The 16,627-nt window shown below is 42.5% G+C and overlaps 1 long non-coding RNA gene across 2 annotated transcripts in view; it reads right to left on the bottom strand.

Moving 5' to 3' along the window:
* Positions 1 to 718: 718 nt before the first annotated feature.
* The window catches only part of LOC122539679 (uncharacterized), a 36,231-nt gene continuing 20,322 nt past the window's right edge, over positions 719 to 16,627 (bottom strand). For both annotated transcript variants that reach the window (XR_006309148.2, XR_006309149.2), the window contains exon 4: positions 719 to 1,186. This is a non-coding gene — a long non-coding RNA (uncharacterized LOC122539679). The remainder of the gene's footprint in view (positions 1,187 to 16,627) is intronic.

The raw sequence follows: 16,627 nt of genomic DNA, 5'->3' as shown, positions 1-16,627 counted from the left end.
GGAGGAAACCCACGCAGACACGGGGAGAATGTGGAAACTCCACACAGACAGTGGCCCAAGACTGGGATTGAACCCAGATCCCTGGTACTGTGAGGCACCAGTGCTAACCACTGAGCCACCGTGCCATCCCAAACTATATATATTTTTAAATATTTGTATGAAATTATCATGATTCTGGACCACTGAAATGGGAACATAGTAACATACAACTTAACACAAAAACAAGGAGGAGGAATAGGCCAACTGGCCCTTTGAACCATAAAGAACAACAATAGGTCATTGAGACCCCACAGCTTTTTTCTGCCATTAAATTAGGTTACAATTGATCAGTGTGCAATTCTATTTTCTGCCCTTGCATCCTATCATTTGATAACCTTATGAACAGAAAATCTATCAGCCTCAGTATTGAAAGCTCCAATTACTCCAGTATTCAGAGACCTTTGAGGAAGAAATCCATGAATTTCCACTATCCTTTGCATGAAAACATACTTACTTATTTAGTTCTTGAATGGTTGAATTCTCACTGTAAAATTATCCTCTTCTGTTCTTCATTGCCCCACTAGAGTTTTAACTCCCTTATAACATCCTTTTAAAACTTCAAACAGTTCAGCTAGATTCCCCTATCAATCTCTTGTACTAAAGTGGATGTCAGAAGCTGCAAAGAAGCAAAGATATTTAAGTGTCAAGATGCTATTGAATTAATTTTCTTTTGATTTGATTTATTATCATCAGATGTATCAAGATACTATTTTGCTAGTTATGCAGACAAATGATGCCTTACATAAGTACACCAGGGTAATAGAACAGAATGCAGAATATAATGTTACGGCTAATTGTCAAGATGGTGGTGGTGGGATCAGTAGCTTATTACTCCTGAGCTCGGGGATCGGCTGCTCATGGCTTATGCAATAAATGCTGCCACATCCACACAGTGTTATGGTTGGCTTTCTAGCTCGGTAATGTTTTTTGTTTTGTTCACCCTGGGGCCTCCTCCCTTGGGAGGCCTGGGTCCCCATGTATCCCCATCCCTGCTCCATCTTGACTGGTACATTGGAAGATGAGCCAGGGTGACCATCCCCAGCTCAGAGGTGGCTGCGGAAGTGATGGCGGCAGGAAAGGAGCACATTGCCAGGATCCTGGGGACGATGTCGAACAGCAGCGACTGGAGGCGCAGAGAAGATGAAGTCTATGGGGAGGGAAAGATGAACTGTTTCAGATTTAGTAATATCAATTTAATATTAATTTATTCACCACTTTACCATTTATACAAGCTATTTGGTAATTTATTCTATTATCCAAGATGGCATCGGAATGTGGCGAGAAAGAAAAGGTGCAGAGAGAGACTTCGGTTTTCATATATGAGAGGTCCGTTTATAGGTTTGATAACAGCAGGGAAGAAGCAGTTCTAGAATCTGTTGGTAAGTGTTTTCAAACTTTTGTATATTTTTCCTGAAGGAAGAGGGTGGAAGAGAGTATAACCAGGGTGGGATGGAGGGGTCTTTGGTTATGTTGACTGTTTCCTGAGGCAGTGGGAAGTGTAGATGGATGAAGGCTGGTTTTTGTGATGGACTGGTCTGCATTCACAACTCGCTGTAATTTCTTGTGGTGTGGGGTAGAGCAGCTTCCATACCATGCTGTGATGTATCCGGATGGGATGATTTCTGTAGCTTATCCATAAAAATTGGTAAGGGTCATTGTGGATATGCCAAAAATTCCTTTGCCTTCTGAGGAAGTAGAGACATTGGTGTGCTTTCTTGACAGTAGCGTTGATGTGGATGGACCAGGACAGATTGTTGGAGAAACATGAAGCTCTCAACTACCACCACCTCAGCTCCATTGATATAGCCAGGGGCATGGCCTCAACTACACTACCTGAAGTCAATGACCAGTTCCTTGGTTTTGCTGATATTGAGGGCGAGATTGTTGTCTTTTAACCATGTCACTAAGCTGGCTATCTCTTTCCCATATTCTATCTTGTCCTTGTTTGAGATCTGACACACTACAGGTGTGCCATCAGCAAATTTGTAAATGGAGTCTGAGCTGTATATAGAAAGTTTAGTAAGGGGCTGAGTATGCAACCTAGTGGGGCACTAGTGCTAAGGATTAATGTGGGGGAGGTGTTGTCACCTATTCTTACTGATTGTGGTCTGTGGGTCAAAAAGTGAAGGATCCAGTTGCAGAGGGGGGAAGCCAAGTCCTAGGTCTCAGAGTTTGGTTGGAATTATGGTGTAGAAGGTAGAGCTAAAGTCAATAAATAGGAATCTGATATAGGTGTCCTTGTTATCCAGATGTTCCAGGGATGAATGTAGGCCAGGGTAGATGGTGTCTGCTGTGGGATGGAAATGTATTGCTGGAAAAGCGCAGCAGGTCAGGCAGCATCTAGGGAACAGGAGAATCGACGTTTTGGGCATTAGCCCTTCTGCTGTGGACCTATTGTGACGGTAGGAGGACTGTAATGGATTAAGCCAATTTGGGAGGCTGGAGTTGATGTGTGCTATTACTAACCTCTGGAAGCACCTCATATTGATGGATGTCGGAGCCACTGGGTAGTAGTCATTAAGGCATGCTGCCTGGTTTTTCGTTGGCATGAGGGTGATGGTGGTCTTCTTGAGGCAGGTGGGAACCTTACACTGGAGTAAGGAAAGGTTAATGATGTCTGCAAATACACCTGTCAGCTGCTCCATGCAGGATCTGAGTGCACGGGTAGGGACTCCATCCAGGCCAGTCAATTTCCATGGGTTCACCCTTAAAAAGGCCAATCTGACATCTACGGTGGTGATTGTGGGTAGAGAGGGCACCTGAGCCTGTCGGGGCAGATGACATCATTTCACTGATCCTCTGTTCAAATCAAGTGCATTGAGCTCATTGGGGAGGGATAGATTGTTGTCTGTGATTCTACTCCATTTCATTTCAGCAGCCCATTAATCATGCAGGCCTTGTTCACAGCCTGACTTAAATTTGTATGGTTGGCCTTGGACTCTAGTGTAGTCTGCTTTTTTCTCTTGGTATCCCCAGTGGGGATTTCCTGTAGTGGTTAGTGTCACCTGATTTGAATGCCTCATACCTAGACTTCAGTTGGGAGTCCATCTCCTTCTTCATCTATGATTTCCAATTGGGGAACACTCAGATTAACTTCTTTGCCATGCAGTCCTCTATTAGTGGTATAAAGTTTTTTACCTACCATCATCTGATATCTTGGACATTTTGTGACAAAATGATTTTAAAAAGGAGAAAACACTGACTTAAATTGTAAGCAGTGATCACTTAATAAGGTTGAGCCTCATGAAACCATTAATACACATGAATTACTCTGAGCTATTATTAACATATCAACAAAAACAATCACTCACGTCTAAATTTGCGTATGATTAACACATTCCTACCAGTTTCACATATTGCATTGAAAGGCTTACAGGGGGGATTATTGAGCTTGGACAAACAAGCCAGACACAGTAAAACACAAATAAATTGTATTTCATGACTTTGCTTTTAGACAGGGCAGAGAGGTTTTTTTAAACAATAAAATTTTTAACTGCAAATCTGCAAGACTCGATTTTATTCTCTGCTTCTTCAGAAAACAAAGATGAGTGATAAAACAAATTGGAAATACATCCATTCAATGCAAACTCAAAATATTTACAAATTTTGTTATTATAGAAGATGAAGGACATCAATTAATCAATTGTGATTGCAAGTTAAATCAATTGCCTAAACGACTCTAAAGTTTTTTTTAACTGCATACTTTTGATCCTCCTTTTTGTATGCAACACCTCTTTTTTTGAATGTGTTACCTGTGTTTGTATATATGTGCTGACTTCACATTTTAGTGTTTTTCTCTTGGAATAGTAGGCAACAAAATTCCTCATCCTTTCACTTAAGAAAACATAAGTGGTTCTTAATTTTGAATGAGCAAATGGAATTTTAATTGAAGTGTAACATGCTGTGTGCCAAAAAAGAATTTTTTTTTTGTGGCCAATCAAACATGAGTTCAAAAGATGGGAGCCAATTCACCCCTCCAGACCTGGTCATAAAAATACAGTAATCATTAAAAGGGAGTACACAGATGTAAGACTAATCAAAGTGAAAATGTAATTTTGAATTTCTTTCTCAAGGGGTTGGAATTCAAACTTGATGAAGTGGAGCCTCAGTTAGTAAAATCCCATCTGGAGACTGCATTCTGAAGTTTTGGGCATCAAACATTCGGAAGTATATCTTAGCTTTGGAAAGCCAAGAGCATTGCAACAGTTTAAAGGATAAATTTTGAAGAATAACTAAAGTTGCATACACTGGTTTGTATTTCTCTGGGATTCTAAGATTGAGGGAGGGTTAATTCTAGTTACAAAATGATCAGATGTTTCAACAGGCTGGATGCAAAGCAACTATTTCCCTTGCTGGGAAACCAGAAGAATAGAACATTGATTTCAAATTAGAGCTGGACCATGTGGAAATGAAGTTAGGAAATATCTTTCAAACTCAAAAAGTATTGGAATTCTGGAATTTCCTTCCCCAAAAGACAAGCTTATGTGGAATACTCAAGAGGGAGGTGGATAGTTTAGCATTCAGTAAGGGCATCAAAGCAATTTGGAACAACAGTGGGTAAATTAAGTTGAAATATATGATGTAATTGAATAATAATGAACTGAAATCTCTGTTTCTGTCCTTATGTACTTGTGTCAATAGCAAATGAGACTATCTATCCACCTATCTATCTATCTAGATTCAATGGTCTGAGACTCTGTGGAGTTAGGAATATATACTGACGCTGGAGTTGCTATATTTCATTCAGTGTGCAGTGAGAACCCACGAACTCTGCAACTATTTCACGACTGGCTCAGTCTCCAATGGTATTAACAAGCTCAGTGGTAAATGCCCAAATGAATCGCAGGAATACTCAAACAGAACAAATAAACTTGCTGGAAAGCTTTTCTGAGATGCATTAAAGATACAAATTCTTTCCTGAATTTTATTTGTAAAATTAAAAATACCAGGTAGTTACACATTAATAATGTGAGAATATGGCAGAGATTCATTCTTGTAATGTGAAGAGATTAATCTGGATCTCCTTTGGTAAAAAACACTTTGAGTGGTAGTGTCTAGTGATGTTGATAATAGACAAGAATGATCAAATTTGCATCATTCCAATGAGAAAAGTAATGGGGTAGTGCCAAGGGATTGGAATGGAACCATGCTTCCCCTGTGAGTGGAAAAGGAAACCTACGATTTTCATATTACTGATGTAAGGAAGAGTCCACCCCATGGATTTGGTGCCAGGATTTCAGCGTAGTTTTGCTGCAGTCAGCACCAGACGTCCAGATTCTGCCTGTTCCTTCAGAATTGAAAGGGACATCCCCAGGTCTCCAGCACTTTGCAGGCAGGATGCATTCTGTGCTTTTATACTGCCACCACACGCAACTGAATAATCATCACTAGGAAATCTCCAGAGAGGACCGATCTTAACAAAAACACAGGCTCAGTGTGTACTTTGTAAAGTAGGAAGCTATTGGCTGGCGCTATTGTTTGAAATGTAGATATAGAATGAATGGTTTCATGCTATCTTACTGACAGCTGCACTCTTTGCTCAGTGATGGACAAGTTGGAGAACATCCTGCTGGGATGAGAGAACATTAGAAAAATTTCCATCTCAGATTTTATTTTAAGCATGCCAACACTGCGGATTACTTTGTAACATTTGACAACAAGAAGTTTCACAAATACGTCAACAGCAAAGGACTGGATATCCTTCCCTTTTACTACGATTCCAAAAGATGGATACACTTCCCAGCAGGAATAAGATGCAACAGATACCAGCATGGCAAGCTATTTATTCAATAATAAAAGATATTCACAAAAGATATTTTATGCTCTGGCTGTCTTGAGAGTGAGTTTTGACAAGATTTGTAGCTCAGGTTGAGGTTTTGGGTGTAGGTTTGTCGCTGAGCTGGAAGGTTCATTTCCAGACATTTCATCACCCTGCTAGGTAACATCTTCAGTGGGCCTCAGGCGAAGCATTGCTGATAATTCCTGCTTTCTATTTATATGTTTGGGTTTCTTTTGGTTGGAGACACCATTTCCTGTGGTGAAGTCACTTCCTGTTCCTTTTCTCAGGGGGTTGGTAGATGTCTTGAGAGCGGTAATGATATCCTCTTTTCTTCCTAGGTTTGGATGAAATGCTGAACACCTGGGGAAGAATGTTAATTTTCCCAAAGCAGATGGGTTTGGATTGGATGAATTGAAGTTGAAAGAAAATCTTAAATGTCATTAACTAACTCACTCATTTCCAAAGTCAATGGAATGGGCAGCAAGCAAACCTGTTCCCAGGAGGCATTTTGGCTCTTTATATTTTATAGCAAAGCTGGGAATCTCCCGTGTAAACTGTTCAGTAGATTTAATCCTGGGCATCCTGGTTTTGCAGATCTAGGATAAATCAGTCACTAAATGGAAGAAAGGACAGCCTCTCTGAAAATTATATGGCATGGCTTGAGGGCCAAGAGGAGCAGGGGAAAGTCCTCCTATCCAGGCTGCTAAGTGACATACTTTAGTCTCATTGCCAAGCCTTTCCTCCCCCAGAGCATCATTGAGTCAAATGCCCAGAATCTGCCTGCTCCTTCCCTCCCAGCACCATCACATGCCACCTCCTGTACTCTATTATAGCATTGTGCTGCCTAGTCCACAGAAACAGGCCATTTAACTAAGACTCCACATGAGCAAGCAGTTTTCAGTACTTTTAACCAACCTGTCCAGGGATGGCATGATACACCTCTTGAGCGGGTGGGATTCAAACCTGGGTTTAGAGGTAGGGACATTATCATTGTACCACAAGACCCATTACAAGTAGTCTTAATAACATTTAACATCTTGTTCCATAACCCCTCATCCTGAACAAAATAGAACATAGAACACTAGAGCACAGGAACAGGCCCTTCATCTGTCTGCACATGGTCCATATCCCACTACTCACTGCTTGTCTGTCCTGTGTCAGTCTAAAGCCTCTAAAACATTGCTAACATATCTGCTTCTACCACCTCCCCGACAGCATTTTCTAGGCACCTATCACTCTCTGCATGAAAAAAATCCTTTCCTCACACATTTCCATTAAAGTTACCTCTCTCACCATAAACTTATGCCCCCTAGTATTTGTCGTTCCCACGCTGAGAAAAAGACTCCTACTATCCACCCTATCCATGCTCCTCACAATTTTATATACTTCTATCAGATTACCTTTCAGCCTCCAATGCTCTAGTGAAAACAATCCAAGTTTCTCCTTATATCTAACATACTCCAATCTGGGCAAAATCTGGGTAAACCTCTATGACATCCTCTCCAAAGTTCCACATCCTCTCTGTACAAGATGGCAGCCAGACATGCACAGAATACTCCAAATATGGCCAATTAAATTTGTTTACAACTGCAACATGACCTGCCAACTTTTATACTCAATACCCTGACCAGTGAAGGCAAGCATGCCATACACCTTCATTACCACCTTATCCAGTTGTATTGTCACTTTAAGGGGTTACAGACTTGCACCACAAGATCCCTCTGTACACCAGCGCTCCTAAGAGTCCTGCCATTTACTACACACTTTCCTCTTGCATTTAACTTCCCAAAGTTATTCTTGTCCGGATTACACTCTGTTAAGACACGGAAGTTGAAGCCCTCTGCTAATTAAAACCAAACACCCAGAAAAACTTATCTCACCTCACCTCACCTCATAATCTGCTAAAAGTGTAATTGAGTGAAAGAGAACTCCTAACTTCCACTATTTAAAGAAAAATAACAATTTATTTTCCTAACACTCATAGTGAACACTAAACAGAAACTATTAATAAATCCAAGCCCCCTTTTTCTTAACTAATTAATTTCTGACCCCAACTCTATAAAAATGCTGCTCAAATAACAATTATTAAACATTACACTAACTTCATTTCAAGTCAATACAGTCTCCTATGCTGTCTTACTTTCAGGCTTCCAAATCCATTACTTCCTTCTGTCCTTTCAATTCTGCTGTCTTCTTCCTGAGTCCTCTGCTTTCTTTTAATGCTTTTACAGGAAAAGGTACCTTTTGATAAATAGTGCCTTCTGGGTCTTTTTTGAAAGCAAGGAGTTTATTTTTTCGGATGGCAGAGGCTCTGACCAATTTTCAAAATGCCCTCGTATTTTATCTCCCCCAACATCATATGTTCTGATTGGTCCGATGTTGTCAATACAATAAATTCAAACTCAATTGGGTTTTGGTATCCTGGACATAATTTAAATTAATTGGTTCGATTAGAACTGCTGTCAAAATAGCAACCAAAACTCAGGTATCCATTTAACAACCAATTGTCTCATGTATCTATTTTGGAACAGCCAGTCTCTTAGCTGTTCCGTATACTGGCAGCTGTGCGTGTGCTTTAAATTCAGAAAAACACTTCCTATTTTAAAGTGGCCATACTTTCTTTTGACTTTGTAACAACTCCATTGACTCTTGATGCTGTGGCGACCTTTTATCCAACTCTAAGATCAAACCAACCTACACACCCTTCATTTTACTAACATCTATATGCCTATCCAAGAGTCGCTTAAATATCTCTAATGTATCTGACTCTACAACCACTGCTGGCAGTGCATTCCACACACCCACCACTTTCTGTGAAAAGCACATGCCTCTGACATCACCTAAACCTTACTCGAATCACCTTAAAATTGTGCCCCCTTGTGATAGACATTTCTGCCCTGGGAAAAAGTCTCTGACTATTCACTCTATGCCTCTCATCATCTTGTACACCTTTATCAAGTCACCTCTCACCCTTTTTTGCTCCATGAGAAAAGCCCTAGCTTTCTCAACCTTTGTCATAAGACATCCCTTCCAGTCCAGGCAGCATCCTGGTAAATCTCCTCTGCATCCTCTTTAAAGCTTCCAAATCTTTCCTATAATGAGGTGATCTGAACTGGACTCAATATTCCAAGTGCGGTATAAGCATAGCTCTATAGAGCTGCAGCATAACCTCACAGCTCTTAAACTCAATCCCCCGTGTCAAAGCCAACACACCATACACCTTCTTAACAACCCGACCAACTTGGGTGGCAGGTTTGAGGGATCTATGGATGTGGACTCCAAGATCCCTCTGTTCCTCCACATTGCCAAGAACCTTGCTTTTAACCCTGTATTCTGCATTCAAATTCGACCTTCCAAAATGAATCATTTCACACTTTTCTAGGTTGAACTCCATTTGCCACTTATCAGCCCAGTTCTGCATCCTGTCAATGTCCCACTGCAACCTGCAACAGCCCTCCGCACCATCCACCACTCTACCAACCTTTGTCATTGGCAAACCTACTAACCCACCCTTCCACTTCCTCATCCAAATCATTTATAAAAATCACAAAGAGCAGAGGTCCCAGAACAGATCCCTGCAGAACATCACTGGTCACCAAGCTCCAAGCTGAATACTTTCCATCGACCACCACTCTCTGTCTTCTATGGGCCAGCCAATACTATATCCAGACAGTCAGATTTCCCTGTATTCTATGCCTGCTTATTTTCTGAATGAGCCTACCATGGGGAACCTTATCAAGTGCCTTGCTAAAATCCATGTACACCATATCCACTGCCCTACTTTCATCAATGTGTTTTGTCACATCCTCAAAGAATTCAGTAAGACTTGTAAGGCATGAACGGCCCCTCACAAAACCATGCTGACTATCTCTAAACAAACTATGATTTTTTAAGAAATCACCAATCCTGTCTCTCAGAGGTAATTCATACACCAGAGACGTAAGACTAACTGTAATTCCCAGGAATATCCCTAATCCCTTTCTTGAACAAGGGAATAACATTTGCCACCCTCCAATCATCTGGCAGTACTTCAGTGAACAGTGAGGATGAAAAGATCATCGCCAAAGGTGCATCAATCTCTTCCTCCCTCTTTCCCGTAGTAGCCTTGGGTATATCCCGTCTGGCCCACTGGAATTATCTATCCTTATGTTTTTCAAAATTTTCAGCACATCCTCCTTCTTAACATCAACCTGTTCGAGCATATCAGCCTGTTTCACTCTATCCTCATAAACAACAAGGTCCCTCTCACTAGTAAATACTGAAGCAAAGTATTCATTAAGGACCTCCCCTACCTCCTCCGATTCCAGGCACACGTTCCCTCCACTATCCCTGATCAGCCCTACCCTCACTCTGACCATTCTCAGTTCCTCACATAAGTGTAGAATGCCTTAGGGTTTTCCTTAATCCTATCCACGAAAGCTTTCCATGCCCCCTTCTATGCTCTTAAGTCCATTCCTCACCTCCTTCTTTTCTACCTTGTAACCCTCTCCAGACCTGTCTGATCCTTGCCTTTTCAACCTTAAGTAAACTTCCTTCTTCCTCTTTACTAGATCTTCCACATCTCTTTTCACTCAATGTTCCTTCACCCTACCATCCCTTCCTTGTCTCAGTGGGCAAACATATCTAGCAGGAGAAAGTGAGGTCTGCAGATGCTGGAGATCAGAGCTGAAAATGTGTTGCTGGAAAAGCGCAGCAGGTCAGGCAGCATCCAGGGAACAGGAGAATCGACGTTTCAGGCATAAGCCTTTCTTCAGAAGGGCTTATGCCCGAAACGTCGATTCTCCTGTTCCCTGGATGCTGCCTGACCTGCTGCGCTTTTCCAGTAACACATTTTCAGCAAACATATCTAGCACTCATGTTGCGACTGTACAGGACATTGGTTAAGCCACTTTTGGAATATTGTGTTCAATTCTGGTCTCCTTCCGATCAGAAGGATGTTGAAAGGGTTCAGAAAAGATTTACAAGGATGTTGCCACGGTTGGAGGATTTGAGCTACAGGGAGAGGTTGAATAGACTGGAGCTTTTTTCCCCTGGAACGTCAGAGGCTGAGAGGTGACCTTATAGAGGTTTATAACATCATGAGGGGCATGGATAGGATAAATAGGCCAGATATTTTCCCTGGGTTGCGGGAATCCAGAACTAGAGGGCATATGTTTAGGGTGAGCAGAGAATGATATAAAAGGGACCTATGGGGCAACGTTTTTATGCAGAATGTGTGTGTGGAATAAGCTGCCTGATGAAGGGGTGGAAACTGGTACAATTACAGTATTTAAAAGGCGTCTGGATGGGTATATGAATAGGAAAGTTTAGAGGGTTATGGGGCATGTGCTGGCAAATTAGACTAGATTAGGTTAGGATATCTGGTTGGCATGGAAGAGTTAGTACATCTATGACTCTGTCATCAAGTGCTCCCGAAACAACCTCCACTTTTCTGTCGTGCAATTTCCTGAGAACATCTGTTCCCAATTTAGGTGCCTCAATTCCTGCCTAATTCCTCTCTCAATTAAATACTTTCCCATACCATCTGCTCCTATCTCTCTCCATGACTATAGTAAAGGTCAGAGAGTTGTGGTCGCTATCACTGAAATGCTCTCCCACTGAGAGATCTGACATCTGATCTGCTTTGTTGCCAAGCGCCAAATCCAGTATGGCCTACCCTCAAGTCGGCCTATCTACATATTTTGTCAAGAATCCTTCCTGGGCACAGCTGACAAAAACTGCTAATGATGGTTTGTGATTACAAAGTGGAACCAGTTAATGCATTCTTGTGATGATATACTTTGACCTTTGTTTCTTGACTCTTTATCCAGTTTAGCATAAATGGGTTAACATATAATTTTACTCCACCCTGTCCAGAGGGAAACTGAGGGGATTGCTTGCAATTCTAATTGAATACCCTACTTGTCTTGAAATCCGTGAAGAGTAATACTGGACAGGGTGTATTACCAGGGTTCCAATCGAACCCAATGACCTCAGATAACATTACCCTCAATGCCTCAAGGATTCCACACAAACACAGCTATGGTGAAGTTCTTTACAGCCAATGCAGCTGGGAAAAATCACAAGTTGACTAACTGCAAGGTTCTGATCCTTGCCAATCAAGGGATAAAGGATTGTCACTGACATGCAAGAATGTTAAAGTAGAGTTGAGGTTAAGAACAGATCAGCCTTATGAAAGGCCGTGGGACCCACAGTGGTTCATTGTTTGCATGTTCCACAGTATCATGCTGTTCAGTGATGTTTCACTCGGAGCTGGTGTACGTGGTCACTGCTTTTCTTCCCTCTGACACTGCGTGCTTGGCCAGCTCCCCAGGCAGCAGCAGGCACACCATGGTCTGGATCTCCCGGGAGCTGCTGGTGCTGTGCTTTATGTAATAGGCCAGATGGGACACCACTCTGTGATGCAGTTGAAGATATCGCTGACAAGCGAGTTCATAATGCTCATGGCCTTGGAGGAGATGCTGGTGTCTTCATCACTTTGTTGATGCAGATGGAGCAACTTCCTTTCCTGGACTTTCTCCTCTTCTTGTTGTGTCCAAAGGTCCACCTTTTCCAATGAAAATATTCCCCAGCAACCATTTTGAGGCTTCTGTTCATGTATGGGGATTGTCAATAATTAGCCTGGAGTAAATAAATAAATACTCCAAAAGGAACATTGCACCTTTTCCACTTTAAAATTGCCGGAGTGGTAATTGCTCAGACCTTTTGAGTACAGGAGTTGGGATGTCATATTGAGGTTGCATAGGGTATTGTTGAGGACGCTTCTGGAGCACAGTGACCAGTTCTGGTCTCTCTGTTGTAGGAAGGATATTATTAAGCTGGAGCAAGTTCAGAAATGACTTACCAGGAGTTTGCTGAGAATGGACGGCTTAAGTTATAAGGAGACGCTGGATAGACTGGACTTCTTTCACTGGAGTGTAGGAGGTTGAAGGGTGACCTTATAGAGGTTCATAAAATTATGAGGGTGGAGGTGAGGTAAATGGCAGGTCTGGAGGATTTCAAGATGAGGGGGCATATTTTTAAGGTGTGAAGAGAAAGATTTAAAAAAGGCATGGGGGCAATTTTTTACACAGACAGTGGTTTGTGTGTGGAAAGAACTTCCTGAGGAAGTGGGGGATGTGGGTACAACATTGAAAATGCATTTAGATAAGTACATGAATAAGAAATGTTTGGAGGGATAAGGGCCAAAAGGAGGCAGGTGGGACTAGTTTACTTTGGGATTATGGTCGGCATGGACCGGTTGGACTGAAGGGTCTGTTTCTGTGCTGTATGACTCCATGCGTGGATGTAAAGCTTTGCCAGGAATAGAATCCAGTTTCTATGAATAGCAGCTGGGCCAGTCAGCAGCTCTCACTTTGAGACATACCATTGTTCCTTCGGGCACTGTGTTACAGAGAGCCATGGCTCACTTGTCACCTGCCAGGGACTGAAGGTCAGGGCTGTGAGATATCACGCACCCACTTCCACCTTTGCTACATGCCAATTCTGTACATGGAGTGAAACACAACACTTTGCGCATGTACACAAAAGAGTTACAACAGCCTAATTTAAATTCTCTTCAGGGTTGTGATCTGACTCAGCTTGCACCTCCCAGGGTTGCTGATATTATCCACTTCTCTGAATTCAGACAGCGTCTAGAATATTCCCCATTTATCAGAGGTCATTGTGAATGCTCCTCTTTTTAAGCCCTGTGTAACCTGATTATTACTTAACTTCCTGATAAAGTCAAATACTGTTAAATATCATAAAGTACTGAGCCCATCAGAACTCTTTTTGCGCAAAGTGAACTGTTCTCAAAACAGAGTTCTCAAATGCAGCTTCTTTGGCAGCGAAAAGCAAACATTTGCAAGTTAGAGACTTTTTACAGAGTCACAGAGGCGTACAACACGGAAACAGACGCTTTGGTTCAACTCGTCCATGCCGACCATATATCCTAGCCTAATCTAGTCCCATTTGCCAGCATTTGGCCCATATCTCTCTAAACCCTTCCTATTCATATACCCATCCAAATGCCTTTAAAATGCTGTCATTGTACGAACCTCCACCACTTCCTCTGGCAACTCATTCCATACATGCACCATGCTTTGCGTGAAAAAATTGCCCCTTATGTCCATTTTAAATCTTTCCCTTCTCACCCTAAACCTAATCCCTCGCATTCCCCCAACCTGGGGAAAAGACTTTGTCTATTTACCCTATCCATGCCCCTCATGATTTTATAAACCTCTATGAGGTCACCCCTCAGCCTTCAACACTCCAGGGAAAATGCCCCAGCCTATTCAGCCTCTCCCTATAGCTCAAATCCTCCAACCGTAGCAACATCCTTGTAAATCTTTTTTGAATCTTTTCAAATGTCACAACATCCTTCCAAGAAGAGAGAGACCAGACTTGTACACTATATTCCAAAAGTGGCCTAACCAATGTCCTGTACAGCCGCAACATGACCTCCCAACTCCTATACTCAATCCTCTGACCAATAAAGGAAAGCATTTCAAATGCCTTCTTCACTATCCTGTCTACCTGCGATTCAACTTTCAAGGAGCTATCAACCTGCACTCCAAGGTCTCTTTGTTCAGCAACACTCCCCAGGACCTTACCATTAAGTGTAGAAGTGCTGATTTGCTTTTCCAAAATGCAGTAACTTGCATTTGTCTAAATTAAACATTACCTGCGATCCTTCGCTCATTGGACCATCTGATCAAGATCCCATTGTACTCTGAGGTAACATTCTTTGTTGTCCATTGCAGTACAAATTTTGGTGTCATCCAAATGTTCACATCCAAATCATTTACATAAATGACAAAAGGCAGTGGACCCAGCACCGATCCTTGTGGCACTCCACTGGTCACAGGCCTCCAGTCTGAAAACAACCCTCCACCACCACCCTCTGTCTTCTATCTTCGAGCCAGTTTTGTATCCAAATGACTAGTTCTCCCTGTATTCCATGTGATCTAACCTTGCTAACCAGTCTCCCATGGGGAACCTTGTTGAACGCCTTACTGAAGTCCATATAAATTACCACATACATATAAGTCCATCACTCTGCCCTCATCAATTCTTTTCGTTACTTCTTCAAAAACTCAGTCAAGTTTGTGAGACATGATTTCCCACCCACAAAGTCATGTTGACCATCTCTAATCATTCCTTGCCTTTCCAAATACATGTAAATCCTGTCCCTCAGGATTCCCTCCAACAACTTGCCCACCACTGATGTCTGGTTAACCAGTCTAAAATTCCCTAGCTTTTCCTTGCCACCTCTCTAAATAGTGGCACCACGTTAGCCAACCTCCACTCTTCCAGCACTTCACCCGTGGCTATCAATGAAACAAATATCTCAGCAAGGGGCACAGCAACTACTTCCCTAACTTCCCACAGAGTTCTAGGGTACACCTGATCAGGTCCTGGGGATTTATCCAACTTTATGCATTTTAAGACATCCAGCACCACCTCCTCTGTAATATGGACATTTTTTCAAGATGTCACCCTCTAATAGGTGGCATGGTGGCTCAGTGGTTAGCATTGCTGCCTCACAGCACCAGGGTCCCAGGTTCGATTCCAGTCTTGGGCAACTGTCTGTGTGGTGTTTGCACATTCTCCCCGTGTCTGTGTGGGTTTCCTCTGGGTGCTCTGGTTTCCTCCCACAGTCCAAAGATGTGCAGGCCAGATGAATTGGCCATGCTAAATTGCCCATAGTGTTAGGTGCATTAGTCAGAGGGTTGGTGTGGACTTGTTGGGCCGAAGGGCCTGTTTCCACACTGTGGGGAATCTAGTCTATTTCCCTACATTCTATATCTTCCCTTTCCACAGTTAATACTGTTGCAAAATACTCATTTAGTATCTCCCCCACCTCCTGCGGCTGCACACAGAGGCCACCTTGCTGATCTTTGAGGGGCCCTATTCTCTCCCTAGTCACCCTTTTGTCTGTGTATTAATAGAATCCCTTTGGATTTTCTTAACCCTTTTTCCAATGCTATCTCATGTCCCCTTTTTGCCCTCCTGATTTGCGTCTTAAGTGTACTCCTTATGGTTTTATACTCTTTGAGGGATTCACTCGATATGTCTATATCTCACATATGCTTACTTCTTATTCTTAACCAAAACATCAATTTCTCTAGTCATCCAGCATTCTCTACTCCTCCCAGCCTTGCCCTTCTCCCAAACATGAGCATACGGTCTCTGGACTCTCGTTATCTCATTCCTGAAGGGTTCCCATTTTCCAGCCACCCTTTTATCAGTGAACATCTGCCCCAATCAGCTTTTTGAAAGTGCTGTTGTTTTGTTTTTTTTCCCAGAAAGTTCCAAAAGCCTCTCCAAGATGGACTGTAATACACGTAAAGGTGAATTTCCCTATAACTTTGATACCATGGAAAAGCTCCACAAATAGTTAAAGTTGCTATAAGGTTTCAGCATCAGCAGGTAGAATAATCCCCTCAGAATTTCAGCATTGAACACCACATGGCATGGTACTGAGCCTGACAGATGAGGTAGAGCTTGGTGCAAACCTTATACCAGCGGCACGGTGGCTCAGTGGTTAGCACTGCAGCCTCACAATGCCGTGGACCCGGGTTCGATTCCTGCTTTGGGTGACTGTCTGTGTGGAGTTTGCACACTCCTCCGGGTACTCCGGTTTCTTCCCACAGTCTAAAGATGTGCAGGTCAGGTGGATTGACCATGCTAAATTACCCATAGTATTAGGTGCATTAGTTAGAGGGAAGTGGGTTACTCTTCGGAGGGTTGGTGTGGACTTGTTGGGCCGAAGGGCCTGTTTCCACGCTATAGGGAATCTAATCTAAATTTGACAGGGAGGGGGAC

This window comes from Chiloscyllium plagiosum, unplaced genomic scaffold, assembly GCF_037043375.1.
Source record: "Chiloscyllium plagiosum isolate Xiang-an unplaced genomic scaffold, Cpla_swu_hap1 HiC_scaffold_32, whole genome shotgun sequence".
NCBI lineage: Eukaryota > Metazoa > Chordata > Chondrichthyes > Orectolobiformes > Hemiscylliidae > Chiloscyllium > Chiloscyllium plagiosum.
This window is presented reverse-complemented; position numbering and strand designations above follow the sequence as displayed.